The 20,911-nt window shown below is 35.3% G+C and overlaps 1 protein-coding gene across 4 annotated transcripts in view; it reads left to right on the top strand.

Moving 5' to 3' along the window:
• The window catches only part of Lnx2 (ligand of numb-protein X 2), an 83,962-nt gene that overhangs the window by 10,939 nt on the left and 52,112 nt on the right, over positions 1 to 20,911 (top strand). For 2 of the 4 annotated variants that reach the window (XM_047552887.1, XM_047552884.1), the window contains exon 2: positions 15,230 to 15,302. The exons of the other annotated variants lie outside the window; for them this stretch is intronic. The gene's annotated coding sequence lies outside the window, so the exon portion shown is untranslated. The remainder of the gene's footprint in view (positions 1 to 15,229; positions 15,303 to 20,911) is intronic. 4 annotated transcript variants of the gene reach the window in all.

Genomic DNA, 20,911 nt, shown 5'->3' with positions numbered 1-20,911 from the left:
TCCTTATTTGTAGCAGTAACTACATTTCTCCCATTTTATGAGTATGAATTAACTGTAGACAAATATGCTTAGTATTTAGACTTGTGTTTTACTTATTGATTTTTGACATAGAGATGAAGCAGTGAAGAAAAAGCATTATCTTGGGCATAATACTATGTTTTTAATGCTCCATAAAGTATTTTTTACATTTGATATGAATATCTTGTTTGCTGTGCTTCTTGTTTTAACTCTGTATATAAGAAACAGGTTCAGCTGCTTTCTACTTTTTCCTTTATTTTTGTGCATGTCCCCTTGCTTCTGCTGTAGTACATTTCCATCCCCACAAAAGTCTATCTGTGCCAGCCAGACACAGTGGTGTATGTCCCTAATCCCAGTTATTTGGGAGGCTGGGGCCTGAGGATCACAAGTTTGAGGCCAGCTTGGGCAATTTAGGGAGACCCTGTCTCACAGTTAAAAAAAAAAAATGAAAAGAGTTGGGGGATGAAGCTCAGTGGAAGGTTGCTGCCCCCCTAGACCCCGTTCAATCTCAATATCACAAAAGGGAAAAAAAGTCAATCTGTACTGATGGGTACTTAATGAAAACCAAGTCTCATGCCTACTTCTTGACCCCAGCCACCCAGTTCCTACCCAGTGACTATTGTTGAGTTTTCGTATATCCTGGGAGGCATATTTTGTGCATAAAATCTCATGTGTGTAGATACTTAAGCACATATTATTCTGTACTTAATTAATTTGGAGTTAATTTAACTCCAAATTTGTTTTAATTTGATGGTCTTTTTGAAATTTACTTGGCTACCTTGTAACTTCCTGATCTCACTTGAATTATAGTGCTTTTTTTAAAAAAAGCATTTATCTCTTGCAGGATGTGCAAATGTTACCATGCAGAGGGTTTCTTTGCTGCATATGATTATGAACAAAATTGTTACTTGAACTTTTTTCTCTTATAAATCATGACCCTGCTGCTTAATTCTTTTTAAAGGAATATATTGAACACAACAAAAATTAGTTATCTTTTTTTTTTTTTTTTTGGTGTGGTGCTGGGGATTTAACCCAGCACCTTGTACATGCAAGGCATGGACTCTACCAACTGAGCTACATCCCTAGCCAAACTTAGTCATCTTTATTATAACTTAAAAGAAAATGGGACTTTTACTGTTTCTTAGATCTAGTAAATATAATGCAACCATGGAAGAATGACTATTTGGTACACTTTAAATTGTGCTATAAAACTTACTTAGAATGTTGTAGTACAAATTGTGCTAAATTGAACATTTCTTGTTTAGCACTGCTGTATGCTAATTGGAAATATTTTGGTGCATTTTTCAGTGTTCATCAATTCTTTACATTGTACCTTTTCAGCATTAATGTTTGTAGTGGGCACTCTTAGAGTATCTTATGTTTAGAACTGTTGAGTGCATTCCGTTTCTTACAAAAAAGGGAATTGTGGGGGGGGAGTGGTCTTTTCCTTGAATTCAATTAGAATATAATGTCAGTTTTAGAGGGGAAAAAGGTAAATTGTTTTCAGTAACTTACCAGTATCATGCTAGAAAGCTTTGACATCTTCAGTGTTTTATTGCCTTTCAGTTATGGTTGTATAAGTGGACAGAATTGTTTAACTGCCAGTATTAATCATTGTAGTGACACCATTTGTATGACTATAGCTACCACTCAGAACTTAAAGCTTCATTCAGCAATTAATTGTCATAGTAATCCTGTGAGTACAGCAGTTAGCATTTAAGAACTGAAGTTCAGAAAGTTTAGAGGTGATATACAGTTTACCTATGATTGGAAACCAGATCTATTTGATCTAAAAGCCGTCTTACTCTTTACTATATTAGGGTTATACAGATAGCTAATGTTTTGATGGAATCATGATTGTTTTCTTCTTTCTTGCTGAAGAGGACTTTAGAGGTCATTTTAGTTTAAGCCACATAGGTTTCAAGTATAAAAGTCTGCAGTGGTGCTCACAATGAGATGATTTCCGAAAAGAAACTCTGGAATTGTTTTATTATGGTGCGGTTGAATGGTTTTGTAGAAACTGCGGTTTTATTAATAAAGTCTGAAAGGGAAAAGCTGGTTACTTTCTCTCTTTCTCTCTCTCTCTCTCTCTCTCTCTCTCTCTCTCTCTCTCTCTCCCCCCCTCTCCCCCTCTCTCCCTCTCCCCCCCTCCCTCCCTCCTCTCTCTCTGCCTGCCATCTCTCCTCCCTCCATGAAACTTAGAGAAAGGAACAGTTATGTTCTTTATGTACTGCTTTAGCTTAGATGTTTAATTTTGGTTAGTGGTCTTAGAGCTGAAGTGATAGAATGTTTGGTGGAAGGATAAGAGGATTGGAAAGTAATTGGTTCTTTGTTGCAGAGACTGGCCCCTGAAAAGGTATGTATACCTTGACTTTTGTAGTGGACTATCAACAAGGACTCTGATTTTAGTTTTATCAACCTTTTGCTAAAAATCTAGTGAGATGTGTACCTACATGGTTCTGTGTATTTATTTCGTATGGTATTTTCAGGAAAGGCTGTGTTTTCCCCCATTAATTCTATAGAAAATGCAGGCACAAGAGGAAGTTTCAACAACAAAGATAAACATTTTAGCTGAGATGTTCTTTGTATGGACCTTTTGAGCCATAGGTTTTTCTTTCCTTCTTTTTTGTCTTTTACATTTAAATTTGTGGTATAAAATGATTTTTTCACTTTTTATATTAAAAGATAAATGATAGAACACTTTAATATATATTCATAGATCATTTTTCAGTAGAAACTCAATGGAATGGTTTTATTTTAATGCTGTTATACACAAATGATGGAAAGGAAAAATGTGTAATTCCATCTATTAGATATATACCACATCTCTGTCCATAACTTGTTCTTGCTCCCAATCATAAGTAGACATTCTTCGTAATCTACAGTGAAATTTAAGATGTTCTTTATAGTGTCAGAGGACTTCTACTAATCCCTTATTAACCTTGGTTTCTTATGCTTTTCCCTGTTTCCTGGAAGGGGCCTCAGCTTACACAGCAAAGCTTTTACTTAGGTATTATCCTTTGTTTTCAGCATTACTAGCATGCATAACTTTTGTAGTCACTCTGGGTCAAACTGGTACCTAGAACATGAAATAAATGACAGACAAAAGTTAAGAAAACAGTTCATTTTGCAGTACATGTATAGTTTAAGATCGCCCTGCACATGCTCATTAGTGAGGAGCATTTGTATCATGTGTGCCTGTTGGCTATCCTTGTCTGAGAGTGTGCATAGCATGGAAAGTATGTGGTATTCGTGTACTAGATTTAAAAAAAAATACATACTTTTTTAGATTAATGAAAGCATCTTGGAAAATGTAAGAAAACTAAGTTGGTGCTTTGTGAAGTGGCACTAATAGATTTATGTGTTAAAATTGCAGTTAGATATCTACTTTTGAGTAAATGGATACATTAATTTCAGTTAATTTTTTTGTTAAAGTTTATCATGGTAAGGTATGACTTTAGGCTAGTGAGGAGGTGTTTCTTAAAACTTTATGTCTCATTGTTGGCATTTATGTAGAAGAAAAAATTTTTTAAAATAGCTATGTACCTATCTATGCTGGCATGGACAGGTAACTACAAAAATGAGAGATATGGCCATGAAGCTTTCTACCTACTCAAGCACTACTAGTGGTGTGTTACTATTTCTTTGTTATCAGCAGATGGCAGTTTACTAATTTGAATAGTCACCTGCTGAGTTCTATAATAGCTTTGATTACATAAGCAAACTTTATTGAAAATGTTCCTAATATATCCATGAGTGATTTACTCTTATTTCTAGAACAGTTTTTCTATTTCAGAATATGAAATTGTACTAAGGTATGTTTTTGTTTTTGTTTTAAGAGTGACATCGGGACTATTGATTGCCCAGAGCTCAATTAAATGATATTATATTCAATTCTAAGAATTAGAATTATGTTGGGAAAAGTGACAGAATTCTTTCAATGTAGAAAACAAATTAAAATTTAAAGGGAGACTAATGGTGTTCTTTTTAACATTGATCTAATTTATTACGTGAGCCATAAATTGTTGATGGTATTAAGTAGTGAGAGACGAAAAGTTATTATTTTGACACTAGTTTCCCAAGTAACAGTGCTAATATTTGTCAGCATAATTGTCATGAGGCACTCACTGAAGTATAGTTTTAATCATGTGACTTCTAGAAAATATAAAGGTTATATAAAAGTTATATAAAATTTATGACATAATTTCTCTTAATAATTCCCTATATTTTATGTAATTTTAATTTATTTATTTAATTATTTATTTTTGGCAGTACTGAAGATTGAACCCAGAGGTACCCTTCTGATTTTTTTTTATGTTGAGAGAGCATCTTGCTAACTTGCCCAGGCTCTACTCCTATCTCAGCTTCCCAAGTTGCTGGGATTACAGATGTGTGCCACAATACTTGGCCTCTCAAGTTATTCTGTGCTATATAATTTTCTTACAAATGGGTTCAACTCAAAGGTGATCAAATGTTAATTATCTACTGTAGTGCAGTGACTAAAATTTAAAAACCTAACAACATCAAATGTTGACAAAGATTATGGAGCAACCAGAGCCTCATACATTTTTGCTGAGAATGTAAAATGGTGCAACCACTTTGGGAAAGATCTGCCAATTGCTTATAAAACAAAGCATATACCTCCCTGTGACTCGGACCTTCTCCTTTTAGATACTTACTTAAGAGAAATGAAAACATATGTTCATAAAAGCTCTTGTTCATAATCACCAAAAACTAGAAAAAATCCAGTTGTCAATCAGTAAGAAGCATAATACAATGAAATACTACTGAGAAGTTGAAAGAAACAGATTATTAATATATACCATAATGTAGGTGAATTTCAAAAACACTGAGTTAAAAAAAAATAAAAAACTTTACCTAAAAGAGAACATACTTTATGTTCCCATTTAGATAATACTTTAGAATGTGCAAAAGTCATCTATGATGAAAAAATATCAGAGTGATGGTTGCTTCTAGAGATGATGGTGTGGGGATTGACCAAGAAGGGGTATGAAGGAACCTTCTGGTGTACAGATTTTGTTTTGTGTCTGAATGGTAATTCCTGTCACATAGGTATATGCATTTGTCAAAAACTCAATGAGTGTTTGCTTAAGATTTGTGCATTTTTTTGTATTTAAACTTCACCTCAAAAATGTAAGCAAATACAGAACTTTAATGATGTGCATGTTGTAATATTTAGAGACAAGTATGCTGACTTCTGTAATTCACTTTGAAGTATGTAAAAAGATACAACTGGGAAGAATTGGTAGATAGGTAATAGAGCAAGTATATTAAATTCTATACTATATTGAACTTTGCTCTATGTTTGAAATTTTTCATAATAAGTTGTTCTTTATTAATAATGGAACTCATTAAATGTCTTTTTACTAAGGGTGGATTATTTGTAAATTTTGGTTTTCTTTGCTTCAGTGTTGATTACCCTGATTTCATATATAAGCTTATGTCTGAGAGTTTTGGGGAGTTTATCTGTACTGCTAATTATATTAATCATAGCCCTATTTGAGGAGTTACTTGTTGTTCAGAGAATTATCATGCTAGCTTACTGGTATAATTGTCTTTGGGGCTGTGAGTACAATTTTTTTCAGCAAAGGGCTTCAGCTAGACTGTTAGAAACCTGGTGACTTCTTTAGGATTGTCACATGTTGCTTACATAAAGCCTTTTTGTTTCTTCCTTAATGATGGGGAAAAGGGAAGGAACAGTAAAAATGTCTCTATTTAATGTACCATTGAATGTAGATTTTGAAATTAGATGAACTAGGGTTTGAATCTTTTCTGTTACTTACAGTCTGCTTGTTTAACTTGAGTCTCATTTTTCCCCATCTCTTAAGTGGTGGTGGCAATTATTTCATAAGGTTTATTGAAATGATTAAGTGATACAATGCTCATAAAGTAATTAGTATGATGTATAGTATGTAGTAATAGTGAGTGAATAGAGTTATAAGGGAGTAGGTAAATTGTTGGAAATGAACTTCAATACTCTTCCAGGTTGTTTGAGTAGGAAGTAAAGCAGTAAGGTAATATTGAAAAATTAAATGAAAATAAGCCAAATGTATGACGGACTCTGAATGGACACTTATACACTGGAATATACCTGGGAAATCTCTGGAACTTTGGATCAATAGGCTGCTACAGAAATAACTGATGTGATGCTCAACATTTAAAGTGGCGTTTTGGGAATGAGAAGATATTTGTTTTATGGTGCCCAGTGTTTTTTGCCTTACTGCCAGCCACAGCTCCTGATGTTCCCTTTTTTGGAGTATACCCTTTCTCTGCTTTCCTCTTTGTACTTCTTGGGGAAGCTGACCCATGCCTGTTTCAGAAATGATTCGGGTTTGGCCCACTAAAGCACTACGTGTGCCTAGTTTTACAGTGATTGATTCAGGATGGGTACATGACCCAAGCCAAGCCATCAGGGGTGGGAAAATGTGATTCTTTAGTTTTTATTGGCACTATTGTGAAATCTGCATAAGGGCTATGACTTTGTACCCCTCAAACTGCTGGGACAGCCACCGTACCTAACCTATCCAGAGGAAGCAAAGTTGGGAGAGAGTTCTGAGTCAGAACTGAAACCTTAAGCTGTTTTCAGTTAGGTTTTCCTTTGAAGCTGAACGAATTCTATACATAGTTGCTCATCCAGTATAGTATCTATTAGTTGTGCTGCTTAAGGGTTTCTTCCCCTACTAATTCCATGGTTACATGAGCTAATGTTTCTGCATCACATATACTTTGTGTGTGGAGTGTTTAATCTACTGGTTAAGATATTAAATTCTCTAAAGAATGAATTAATTTACTCCTGCAGTACATGGCTTCTCATCCTCATAAGAATATCCCTCTGCTGTTTAATGCAGTAAGAATAGACTTACATGGTTATCAGACATTTGAAATGTGATTATTCCCAGTTGAGATGTGATGTAACTATAAAATACATACCGAATTTCAAAGACCTAATCTGAAAAAAGAATGTAATGTAGTTCCATAATTTCTGTACATGTTGCTTACATGGTAAAATTATAATATAGTGTGATTTAAATAAAATATATTGTTAAAATTTGTGTAATTTTCTATTTTCTTCATGTGGCTACTGGAAAATTTAAATTATATATGCCTCATATTGTCTTCCTATTTGTGTCGTTGGCTAATTAATATCTTTGTACTAGACTAATCTCTGTGAAGGAGGGACTGTCTGTTTAACTCTCTAAAGTAACCCTATCTCCTACCACAGAGCCTGGTATGCAACATATAATCAAAAAATATTTGTTGAATGAGTTGTGAATTTTCTAATGCTTAACTTATGTACCTATTATTGTACATGTCATGTGCTATGCTAGTTGAATGATAGGGGAAAAGAGGATAAAGTGTTTTTAAAAAATACATCATGTTTTACGGTTTCTTCAACTAGACTGTTTCCATGGAAACAGCAACCAAAGGATTGTCAGGGTTGCTGTAGTACTCTTTGGATGTTATTTGCTGCCATTGTTAACCAAAACCTGCAAATGTAAATATTTGGATAGATGTTTCTTGAGTTTGAAATCCAAAGTGTACAAATTTAATTCAAGGGGAAGTTGTTAAATATTTGCTTTTGAAATTCTTCCTTTCTATTAGAATAGTTTGCTGAAAAGCAAAATAGTTGTTAAAGATGAATGTTGTTTTATTTCTGCTTGATACCTTCGTTGTCATTTGTTTCCATTTGTACTGCCCCTTCATTATTTCCCAATGAATGCTTTATAAATATGGATAACTAATTGACCTTTACAAGGTTAAAACATAATTACATTGTAACATAAGTGACTTCTCTTATTAAAACAGCAAGTTCAGATTGCATTGAGGAGGTTAGTAGCTAGGGGTAGAGGTAGTTACAGCCAAAATTATTCATATTTAACTCAGAGCCATTAACAAGAAAAAAAAATGATGGAATTCCATATCTTTTTGTTTTAGTACTGAGGGTTGACCCAAGGGCACTTTACCACTAAACTACATCCCCTGACCTTTTTTATTTTGAGATAGTGTTTCACTAAAGTTGCTGAGGCTGGCCTCAAATTTGAGATCCTCCTGCCTCAGCCTCCTTAGTCACTGTGGAGATTTCAGATCTTGAGAGATTAGTTTAGTGGTGGTGAGGTGGCCTTTGATGATGGTGTCATTCCAATGAGGAGACATATAGACTTCTTTTGATATCTGTATCTTAAAAGCCTAGTAGGAGGAAAGCTTTAAACCTGGTTAACATGCGTCTTTATTATTGCTTCTGTTCTTGATAATAGCCATTCTAGTTGGAGTTAGATGAAATCTTGGGGTGGTTTTAATTTGCATTTCTCTAATTACTAGGGGTGATGAGCACTTTTTCATATATTTGTTGGTCACCTGTATATCTTCTTAAGAGAAGAATGAAGGAACTTCAGATGGTGTGGAAGAAAATGGGGCCAGAGAGGGTGGGGGAAGGGAAGATAGTAGAATGAGACAGACGTTATTACCCTGTGTACATGTATGATTATACGGAAGGTGTGAATCTACATCGTGCACAACCATAGAAATGAAAAGTTGTACCCCATTTGTGTACAATGAATCAAAATGCAGTCTGTAAAAATAAAAAAATAATAAAATTAAAAATAAATAAATAAATAAATAAAAGTTTTAAAAGCACAAAAAAATTCATGAATACATGATTATGTTAAAATGAACCCAACTATCATGTATAACTATAATGCACTAATAGAAGCATTAAAAAGAGAAAAAAAAATGTGTTTTTAAAGATGCTTTTGTACATGAAGGTTACATTTGAGCCTTATATAAATTTTGTGCCCCATGGCAAATCAGTGTTTTTCAAGAAGCTTTTGGAGAGATTGATGGAATTTGAGTTGTTACTCAGTTTTATGTTCATTCAAATTGATTTGATATCTAAACACAGAAGCACCTATTTATTTGAATTTGGTGAATGTAAAAAGGAATGTCTTTGGGGGGGGGGTGGAGATTTATCAGGAATTGAACCCAGGGGCGTTTAACCCCTGAATCACATTCCCAGACATTTTTATTTTTTATTTTGAGACAGAGTCTTGCTAAGTTAGTTCCGGCCTCACCAAGTTGCTGGGATTGCAGGAGTGCACCACCATACCTGGCAGGAATGTCAATTTTGAAGACTCCTTTAATCACAGTAAAAATTAAAATCTGAAGATACAAAATTGTGGGGAATTCTCATAAAACTAAGAAATTAGGTTTATCTAGTATTTTGGCCCTTATGTACATAGCAGTGTGTGTTTTCTTCTGGAACTTGGTCTCCTTGGTGCTGACAACAGCAGAGAAGTAATTTTCCTGCGACTCTGTCATCCATTTATTTATATAAACATGTATGTATGTGCATACATTTTGTCTTGTACAACCTCTACATATTTATCATACTGTGTACTTAAAAAATTATAGTTCTGTAATCAGAATTCCTGAATCAAATCATGTTTCCACTAGTAACTGGTTTTAGGATCTTGGGCAAGTTACTTGATGTTTCTTACCCTGAGTTTTCTCATCTGAAAAGTGAAGGATAAGGTGAGAATAATACTCAGGGTTTTTATGAGGATCCAATCTATTAATTTTCCGTCTTAGTTAATATGCCTGATATAGAAAAAGTGTTCAGCAAGTTCTATCATGAGTATCTCCCCAAATTCATTCCTTTTAAATGTCAACATTGACCTCATGAGTTAATTCTGTTTAATGTAGCCTATTTATAACTTTATGACATCAGTCCTGTCCCCTTTTGTTTAACAATGAAAATCCTAATATTCGTTCTCATCCCATGTTCTCATCTTTTCACTTTTTCTGATTTTTTTAGCTACCACTTAACCTTTTCCTGGGTACACTGTGGTTTTCTTTAGGTAATTGGACACAGATACTTCTGCTAACTGTGGGCATCCCTCACTTGCCCTCCCCCACCAAGCAACGTGGCAAAATGTTTCAGTTGAAGGAAGCCTTACAGATTGTCTAACCCAGTGCCCTAGTTTTTCAAAGCCAAGGTTAGGGCCTAAGGCTAGTTGCAACTCTTCCTGATGATGCACATTTGGTATAAATGTTGAAGGATATCTTATTTCTTAACAGGCTACAGTTCAGAGTGAAATACTAAGTAGACTCTTGACCTTTTGAAGATATTAAGAAAGTCTTATGTTCATGACCGAGAAACTTCTAGAATCATAGGGAATGTAGGTATATTTTGATGGGAAATACGAGGGAAGTTTGCTTATATTTCTTTTTTCTCTGATATATCTGTTCTCGTTTTAGTGTGCTATCGCTTTCTCTCACCCCCACCTTTTTTTACATCTGCAAGTATTGCTCAGATATATTCCTTTCTGACCTTCCCTGGCATGATCTTAGTTCAAGCTTCTTTCCCATTTGTCTTTTCCATTGCAGTAACTCCTGTTTTGCCTTCCTTTGTTATCCATAACCTCTTTTACTTATAGGAAACCCCAGTGACCACTTGCCTGACTAGTAGATCTCATCACATTGTTCCCTGACTTAGAACTCTTCAGTGGCTTACCAATCCCTCTAACCCCCTCTCCTTACCACGGTCAACCCCTCCAACCCCTCAGCCCTTCTCTGTGGCTCCACCCCCCACATGCATACACCTGTATGTGGTTCGCCAACTATTCTCTATTAAAATACTTTCTGATTTTGAAGCTGTTGTCCTTGGTCCCCCAGAAGGGCTTCATTGAGATTTTTCCTGAGCCAGTGCATTTCTCTGTGCATGAAACTTTCTAAAATTATCACAGTAAAAAGTATTTTTGCCCTCTTTGTGTAATACTTTGTTTCTTTTATGCAACTCAACCTAGACATCCTCATATTAGATGTCTGCCCCTTGTGTCATAGCAGTGCTTATATGCTGCCATCTTTTTCAAAGGATTGACTTGAATGAGTTTCTTACTTTATAATGAAACTAGGAAGTTGGTTTTAGTGAAGTTGGTCACTAGTTATATAAAAATATCCATAAAAGAAAGGTCAGGTTGCTTTTTTTTCTTTTTAAATTTATTTTCAAAAATTATTTATTATGGTGCTTACAATGAAACCCAGGATCTTTGCCACTGAACTACATCCCAGCACCCTTTCCCCACTTTTAAAATTTTTGAAATGTATTTCTCACAGTTTTAGAGGCTAGGTAGTTCAAAATCGAGGGGTCAGCATTTGGTAGCGACCTTACTGTATCATAGTGTGGTAGAAGGCATCACATGGGTGAGAGCAAGAAGAGAGGGCAAGAGGGATGTGAACTCAATTTTTTAATAAACTCACTCCAGACAGGTTGATTTCTGATAGCCACAGGACTTTTCAAGACTTTTTCCTCTGGCAGTGGTCTAACAACAGAGAAGTTAATGACTGGGACTGACACTATCAGGGAGTCTGTGATGAAGCCTGTTTTAGACGTTGCAGTGTTGAGAAAAATATATGTTTTGTGGTCTTAGTCCCCATTTGCTGGCACAAATCCTAAATTTCTTAGAATCATCAAGTGTTTAAGAGTCTTCTGGTATGTTAAGGAGTTGTCTGACCCTTAGCCCCTAGGACTGCTTCAGGATGGCAAGTAGTCAACAGAAAGACCAAGGCAGGATTAGAAGGTTAGATCTTTCTACCCCACCTCCTGAACTCCAGGAAGAGATAGGGGCCAAAGGTTCACCTGATCACCAGAGACCAGTGATTTAATCACCCACACATACCTATACAATGAGACCTCCACAAAACCTCAAAAGAACAGGTGGGGGAGATCTTCTGGATATGGGGAGGTTTCTGGAGGACTTGGAAGCTTTGTGCCCCTTTGCCCGTGTCTTGCTTAGTATCGTTCTTCCGTTTGGTGTTCATTTGTATCCTTTGAAGTAACCTTTATAGTAAACCTGTATAAATGTGTTTCCCTGAGTTCTGTGGGCCACTCAGACAAATTAAATCTGGAGAGTGAGTGCTGTACCCCAATTTATAGCTGGTTAGTCAAAACACAGATAAAACAACCTGGTGATTGCAGTTGGCATCTAAAGTGTGTGGGGAGTCAGTCTTGAAGACTGAGTCTCATTTTGTGATCTTAGTCTGAGATCTCATGCAGTCTCTATGTAGCAAAAGAACTGAATTGAATTCTCGAGGATACCTAGCTGCTGTTCATTGCAGAATTGATTGCCAGGTCACAGGAGTTTTCTCTGTTGCTTCTTGAGTTTGAGAGAATTTTTCCCTCCACACATCTGCTATCAGGAGCACACATCTGTTGTCAGAGTATAAGAGAAACTGACAGAGTATAAGAGAAACTGAGTTCGTTATTCTTCCAGTATTCACAGAGGGGGAAATTCTTATTAATTTAGGGGAGGAAAGTAATTATCAGAGAATCACCCTCTTTTAGGAGTTTTTATAGTAGGCACATTACATTTTACATAGAAACATCTATTCGTATATTATGAAATTGGGCATATACTGAGAAAGTCTTATTAATTGACTCCATTCAAATATATTTCCTTGCAATATCTTTAGTTAGTTAAAGATGCAGTCCATTAGAGTTTAGCTTTTTCTCTGGTTATATACAAATGTTCTTAGACTTGGGTAGTATATTAATTTTCATGATTCAGTGCACATCACTCAATTGAGATTTATTTTTATTAAAGAGATTTTATTTGAAAGAGAAGGTGGGTAAGGGTAGAGAAATATATTGAAATATAGGAAGGAAATGATGAAGAAAAAGAGAGAGAATATTAAGAAAATGAACTTTAAAAAAAAAAATTATCTAGGGCTGGCCTGTCTGTATATTTAATGTATCTCCGTAGGAGCCTTTCAACATCTTTTCTTTTACAAATTGTTTTAGAAATAGAAGTTATGTAGCTTTGTTAAAGTAGAAAGTTCATAATGATAAGTGAATCTATAAACTGTGGGTGATGGACACAGTTTTGTCATCAGGTTAATTAAAAGGTAACATCACAGTTTATAAAGCTTAATGATATAAATCATAGTTAATTGAAAATATTTACTTTATGTAGTAGATTTCTGACCTTTGCTTTAAGATTATTCTATAAGCAAAAGATTGTTTTTCTTTTTTTCCCCTCCATACTAGGGATGGAACCCAGGGCCTCATGCATGTTAATGTTGGGCAAGTGCTTTACCACGAGGCTGTTCCCACAGTCCTGAAGTTTTTGTTTTTATTGTTTTGTAGGTACCTAACTGGTACTTCAGCTTTCCACGTTCTAATGGAGAGTACATTTTGAAAGTATTTTGTCTGACAGGAACCATGAATAGAACTAAATTTTTCTTTGCTATTTTGTTTTCCCTAATTTTGATCAAGTCTGTTAGATTTCTTAAATTCTTACAACACACTGGACAGATCCCTTTTGGAGATGGAAAATTTCCAAAATAGGAAATTCTGTTTTCTTTAATTCTCTATCTCCAGAATTTATTTCTTTTTTAAATTTTTTTTTTGTTTTTAGTCATACATGAATATAGAATGTATTTTGACATCTTACATACATGGAATATAATTTCCCCTTCTTGTGGTTGTACATAATGTGGAGTTACACTGGTCATATGTTCATGTATGGAACACAGGAAAATTATGTCCAGTTCATTCTACTCTTTTTCCCATTCCTCCCTTCCTGCCACTCCCCCCTGACCAATCCGGAGAACCTCTACCCTCTCGCATTGAGTTACCATCCACATGTCAGAGAGAACATTTGGCTTTTGTTTTTTTGGGATTGGCTTTTTTCATTTGGCATGATAGTCTCCAGTTTCATCCATTTACTGGCAAGTGCTATAATTTCATTCTTCTTTATGGCTGAGTAATATTCCACTGTGTATATGTACCACATTTTCTTTATCCATTCTTCTGTTGAAGGGCATCTAAGTTTGTTCCATAGCTTAGCTATTGTGAATTGAGCTGCTATAAATATTAATGTGGCTTCATCACTGTAGTATCCTGATTTTAAGTCCTTTGGATATATGCTGAGGAGTGGGATAACTGGATCAAATAGTGGTTCCATTCCAAATTTTCTGAGGAATCTCCATACTGCTTTCCATAGTGGTTGCACCAATTTGCAGTCCCTTGGAATTTACTTCTTGATCTAACCAAATCCTATTATATGTTAGTGAAATCTGCCATGTTGGAGAAAACTTAGTGTAGAAATTTTCTGTTTAGCAGATGAAGGACATAATCATCCCCCCATGGAATTGCAGGAAACCCCCAGATGTATTAAGAAACTCAGGGCACCTGTCTACATGTGCTGTTCTTATGCAGGTGCTTCTTTATTTACCATATTTCACTCACTTTTTTGTGCATTTGAAGATATTCATTGCTTCTTAAGTAAACAAAGGACCTTGATTTGCATTATACATGACCATTTTAGAAAAATTAGAAAGTATTGTAAAAATGAAGAAAGTAGAGTCGTTTGTAATCCCCGGGGCAACACTGCTTTTCATGTTCTCCATACATTATAGGAAGAATATTTTAAGGTCTAGAATATTTTAAGATAAAATTTTAAAATAATTTAGAATATTTTAAGATAATATCTGGCAAGTTACATAATGATTTAATAGTATATGTTTCGCCTAAAATTTTTAAAGTAAATATTTTTAAATGATAAAAATACTCCTCCCTCCCCGAAAGATAGTTGTTGCATGGATAGGATGATAGAAGATGATAGGGAATATTTTTAGGGGATGGTACTGGGGATTGAAGCCAGGGTGCTTAAACCCTGAGCCACACCCCAACCCTTTTTATTTTTCATTTTGAAACAGGGTCTCACTAAGTTGCATAGGGCTTTACCTAAGTTTCTGAGACTGGATTTGAACTTGGGATCCTCCTGCTTCAGCCTTTCAAGTCACTGGAATTACAGGGGTGCACCATCAGGCCCTGCAGAAAAATCCTTAAAATAAGTAATTCACTTATATTTACTCTTTTCCTATCAGAAATTGAAGTGCTCAACATTATCACTTACATCTTTTTCATTTCTCCTTTAACTTTGAAATTCGGTATTAATAGTCTGAGACTATTATTAGTCTGTGAAATAAATGGTATTGTGACTGAAATTTGCCCTTTTCAGCTATTAAGCACATCCTATACCTCATATTTTCTCTTTACATTTAAGTAGCTAATAATGTTTCATTACTTTAAAAAATAGTATACGTATACTTAATATAATTGCACTAAGCCTAACTGCAGATTATTATGTAATTAATATTTTGCATATTGTATATTCACCCCTCATCCCAGGCAGAAGTACAGTGTGAAATTTAAGTTGGAAAAAAAAAAAAAAAAAAAGGACTGACTGCACACTCTACTTAAGGTAAGTGGCAGGAGGACCTTTGCCACCTGCATTCATCATTTAAGACAAACATAAGAAAGCATCACACTGGTGCAAACAGATATGAGGACAACTGTTTGCCTCCAAAGTAATCATTTAAATACATTTACATGCTGAAAGATAATCGGGGTGTGTGTGACCTAACAATTTCAGACACATTTTTGTCTGAGTAGAAATTGGTGCAGGTTCAATGAGAGATTGCAACATAGTAGTTTATGAATGTGCTGCTTTCCAGCCCCATTACATATAAATGCTGTTCACCCCTTGATCGCCTTGCCACTCTGCCCGTGGTTGACCACCTTCCCTTGATACTTTACCTATGGGGTATACCTTGCTATGTGAATCAGTGCAGTAAATAATTCTTATTAACCCTCTCTTTTTTAGCTGTGTTTGATAGCCACCCTTCATGAGGTAAAGGATGCACTGAGCCAGTGACCCCCCTGTACATACAAACACAACACACTTTTCATTTGTTTTGTACTTACTCTACCTCTGTAAAATATATGGTGGAAAGGTACAGTCAGCAGCCAGAAGAGAAATGAAGAACTGTTTATACCATGTTTGCATGTGTTTCATAACAAGAAATGTTGTACATAGAAGTAGTTGGTAACATAATATAGCTGTTTTTAGGAATCCATTGTTTGCCTTTTTAAAGAAGGCAAATAAAATTTTTAAATTTTTCTTTCTTACATAAAGACCTAGAAAATACAGGCATTTTACATATTTCCCAAACTCAGTTTCCTAATGGTAGAAGGCCTAATAGGCATGAAGAATGAAGAAGTATTTCTAAGGTGAAAAACTCAGAATATATTTAGTACATCCAGGGAAACAATATCAGGCTGAGAAGCTTTTGTTGAACATCTACAGTTTAGTTCATGATGCTATCTTATAGGGTTTTTGTTGTTGTTGTTTTGTTTTTTACTAAAAATGTAAAATTTTTGTTGTTTTGTGTGTATATAATACTTAATATGTTAATACAGATTAGAACCATATGTCCTTCAGGATAAGTTCTCATATTAGGTTATTAAGCATTAAATATTTTAAAGCAAAAAATCCCAATTCAGCTCTTAATAAATGGACAAATTTTTGAGAAAGATACAACCATATAAAATGTTGGGGAGGGGCTAGAAGATGACTATTCCAAATGGTAGCCAGGTTTTAAAAATCAATTGACTTCTAAATTTTTGTGGGGTTTTTATTTAGGTATGGATATAAGAAAAAAAATGTCCAATGTAAAAATTTTCCAAAAGTAACCTTATTTGACAGTGTATGATTTACAGATAACTTTCATCCCCTGATAATTTATTTCTGTATATTGTGTCTGCAAATAACTAACCTAAATCTCATAGGTTCAGACAAACCTGTAAATGTGTAAAGTATAAAATGTTAAAGCAAAGAAAAGATAAATGGTGTGATGATAGAGTAACAAACACCATCAGGGATATAGATCTAGAATACAGAATGGAGGTTCTGCCAAAAAAATAAAAATACGTTCCCTTCCATCTGATCTGTGCAACACATATTTCTCATGATACAATTAACTAGTTGGTATTTTAGTTTATGACCAGCCCACTTATACATTTGGATAGAGATTTGTTTCACTGAAACCTACCATTCTTGAGTAAATAGGTCTAATTAAGTTTTTTAATTGACAAAGCTAGGATGCAACTATGATAAATGAATTGTGCTTTGTCACTCTTGATCCCAGCCAGAAGCCCTGACCCATCTTAGCATTTTTTACTTCTTTCTTTAAAAAAGGATGGTACATGAAAATAACCTATCTTTTTTTTTTTTTTTTTTCCTTCTTCTTATGTTGAGATAGGGTCTTGCTAAATTGCTGAGGCTTGCCTTAAATTTGTAATCCTTCTGCTTTAGCCTCTTGAGTAGCTGGAATTATAAGCATGTACCCCACAGTTCCTGGTTGTAGAACATCCATTCTTAAATAGTTATTTTTTTTTTCCTTTGTAGTACTGGGAATGGAACCCAGGGTCTTTTACGTGTTAGGCAAGCACTCTACCACTGTGCTGCATCCCCAGTTCTTTAATTTTGAGATAGGCTCTCACTAAGTGCCTAGGCTGACCTCAAATCTATGTCCTGAAATTCTGTTGTACTCCATGAAAAAGACCATTGAGTACCATGGGTACTCGTGTCCAGCTCCTGCTCTAAATGAAGCCCCTTGATTTATTCCTTTTTTGAGACTCAGCAGTGACTCCTTTTTAGCATGTTTCTAATAAGTTTGATTTCTGGATGTCAGCCTACAGCAGATTAGCAACAACAAACAGTAAGTTATGTTGTATATGTAGCCAGCAAGGTAATAGCAGGCGACAGATATTAAAGGAGGAGGCTGTGTAGAAAAAGTAGATGTAATTGTAGTGCTTTTTGTGGAAAGGTCATCGACAGTTGTAATGAAGCATTAGAGAAAGATTTTATGACTAGTTTGAGAAAATAGGGAGGTACATTATACAAAGAGGCCTAGAGAAGGTAGTGGGAAGGGTAAGAGGTATAGTGTGTGTGCTTTGAGGAGGGAGGGGCATACAGTCAGAATAAGCTGGAGGAGTAGAGTGTAAGAGAGAGTGAATGGAGAAATAGCAAGAAGATATTTTCAGGTAAGAGAGAAACTCAGTCATTGTGAACAGAGAGATTTAAGAATGGTTTGCATTTGGCATCTGGCTACAGCATAAAGTTTGGGGGTGACGTCCAGACAAAGACATGTCCTTTTAGAGTGCCTGCTGAGGTTAGGAAGTTGTAATTAGTTTGATGTAACCAAAACATGGTATGTGTGGAAAGTGAAACTAAGAGTGAAGTCAGGTACTTCAAGCCTTGGAAGGTTTGAGTACCTAGTTGAATAATTTTGCTTATATTTTATAGAAGCAATTGGAGTCTACAGAAGAATATTCAGGGGTAATAATATCATTGGATTTGGGGTACTGTGTTTCAAAGGATAAATGAGTGAGGGGAAAGACTAGAAAACCTTTTAAGAGACTGCTAAAAGATCAAGTGGAACTAGTAGCTCAGACCCAAACTTAGAGTAGTGGTGGGAATGGAGGGAAGGAGAGGCGTGTAACACGTGGACACAGAATCAATGGGAACATGGAACTGAGTGTGAAAAATGAGGCAGGAAGTAAGAAAGCTGCAGTATGGTATACTGGGTATATAGAAACACCACAGAGGAAGGAGATCATTATTGGGAAATAGAGTCAGCCCTCCACAACCTCAGTTTCTGCATTAGCCATCAAAATATTTGTGAAAAAAAATTCAAGAAAGTTCTAAAAGTCAAATCTTGATTTTACTGCATGCTAGATATTACACTAAGTTCATGCAAATGAAGTGGTATGTAGGCATTGTAATTGGTATAAATATTCAAGTGGTGATTTAAAGTACAAAGAAGGATGTAAGTAGGTTCTGTGCAAATACTACACCATTTTTTCAAATAGGGACCTGAACATTCATGGATTTTGTTATCCTCAGGGTGTCTTACAACCAATCTTCCATGGATACCAAGGGACCACTGTAAAGACACTTTTTTTTTTAAACACAGGTGTGAGTCAGATACTTTGTAACTGTTGAAAGAAAAATAAAATTAGATCCATGCTACATACCAGTCAAAATGGAGTGATAATCGATTTTTTAAAAAATTATATAAAGAGGAAAATAGAGGCAAAATTTTTTCTTGTTTATAAACAAGTTTTAAATAGGGAAAAAACTCAAAAGGGAAAAATGAATGAATTCAATTACATGAAATGACAACCTTTTTATGCCAGCAGATAATTAAATGGGAAATGAGAGACTTGAGGAAAGGAATTATAATAATGTGATATAGGGGCTGGGGAGATAGCTCAGTCGGTAGAGTGCTTTCCTTGTAAGCACAAGGCCCTGGGTTCGATCCCCAGCACCCAAAAAAATAATAATAATGTGATATAGGGTTATTATATTAAATACTGAATTCATATCAATTGATGAGCTAAACACTGCAATTCAGTAGAGGAAAATGGAACCAAGTATATAAAGAGACATTTCACAAGAGAAATAAAGATAGTAATCATATTTAATTTAGCTAGCATCAAAAAGATGCAAATGAAAAGAAAACTGAAATACTACTTTTCAAGTATAAGATTTATAAATACTAAAATAAAAATCAGGATTATAACAATTTAGAAGTCAGCATACTTATCGATTGTTAGTAGGAATCAAAATTGTGCTCACCATTTTGGAAGGTAGTTTTGTAATTGAATTAGAAGGCTTTTCACTTTGGCCCAGCAATTTGACTGCTTTGGAGTTTGTTTAAAGGGAATAATTGGACAGCTATCACAAAAGAATGGTAGCTAGGATGAGACCTACAAGAGCATTTCAAGGAGAAAGAAATCAGCAATATTAAAAGAAAGTAAAATAGAATTGGGGACTGAGGAGTGGCCATTGGATTTAGCAATTAGACATTCATGACCACAATAAAGCCAACCTTAGTGGCTGATGGAGGTGGAAGTCAGAGACTGCAAGCTTGATCTTTTATTTCAAAAACAGTGATGAGAAAAAGGATAATAATTTTAGAAGAGTGATTTGTTTTCATTTTAAAGTTGTTGACATGAACTTTATTAAGTGACAGGTAAAAGGGAGGTTTAAGAAAGACGAGGTAAATGGCAAAGGTTGCCAAAGGAATACTGAGCTCTGGTAGACGAGAAATTGAGCCTGAGTCAGGAGAGGGGAGAGGTCTGATGCAAGAAGGACGTGAAGGATGTATGTCCATACAAATAATAAACTTGTCTGTGGGGTGAGAAGTGTTTTGTCAATGGGGATGCGGTATTATCGCCTTTGATAGTCTCCGTTTCTCCTAGAATACAAAATTTCCCCTTTTCCATGTAGTATGATTTCTCAAAAGAATTGTATATGCTCTAATTGCTCCCTTGCAATTCTCTGTTGAACTCATTCCAGGAGGCTTTTGCTCTCTCTACTCCAGCAAAACCCTGTATCAAGGTCACCAATGAATTCCACGTTGCTAAATCCAATGCTTAATTCTCAGTCCTAATCTTATTTAACTTGCCTGCAGGATTTGACACTGTTGATTATTCCCTCCTCCTCTAAACATTTATTTGTTCTTTCCACATGCCTCTTCTAGTTTTCCTCCAAGCACAATGGCTAGTATTCCTCTTCTTGGTTCCTCCTCATCTTCCAGACCTCATAATACAGAACTGTCCCAAGGCTGAAATTGCAGACCCTTTTTCTTTTCTTTTACTCATTCACTCTCCCTTGGAGATCTTTTCCAGTCTAATGACATGCCATATTATCTATACACTGATGTCTCCTTAATTCATAGCATCGCCCTATTCCTCTCTTAAACTGAACTTCTGGATTTAACTGCCTATTCAAATAGTGTCTCTTAGAAGTGTCATAGGCATTTTGGATTTCACATGTCCAGGTGAGTTTACCCATTAAACCTACTTTCTTCTAGACTTCTGCATCTCTGTTATGCTATTTCTATTTCCAGTTGCTTAGACCAATAATCTTGGATCATGCTTGAGGTACCTCCCCCCTGCATCAGTACGAGAGCATTTTCCTCATCAGCAAATCATATATTGTTTATCAGCAAATCATCAGTT

The sequence above is a fragment of the Sciurus carolinensis genome, chromosome 5 (assembly GCF_902686445.1).
Source record: "Sciurus carolinensis chromosome 5, mSciCar1.2, whole genome shotgun sequence".
NCBI lineage: Eukaryota > Metazoa > Chordata > Mammalia > Rodentia > Sciuridae > Sciurus > Sciurus carolinensis.
This window is presented reverse-complemented; position numbering and strand designations above follow the sequence as displayed.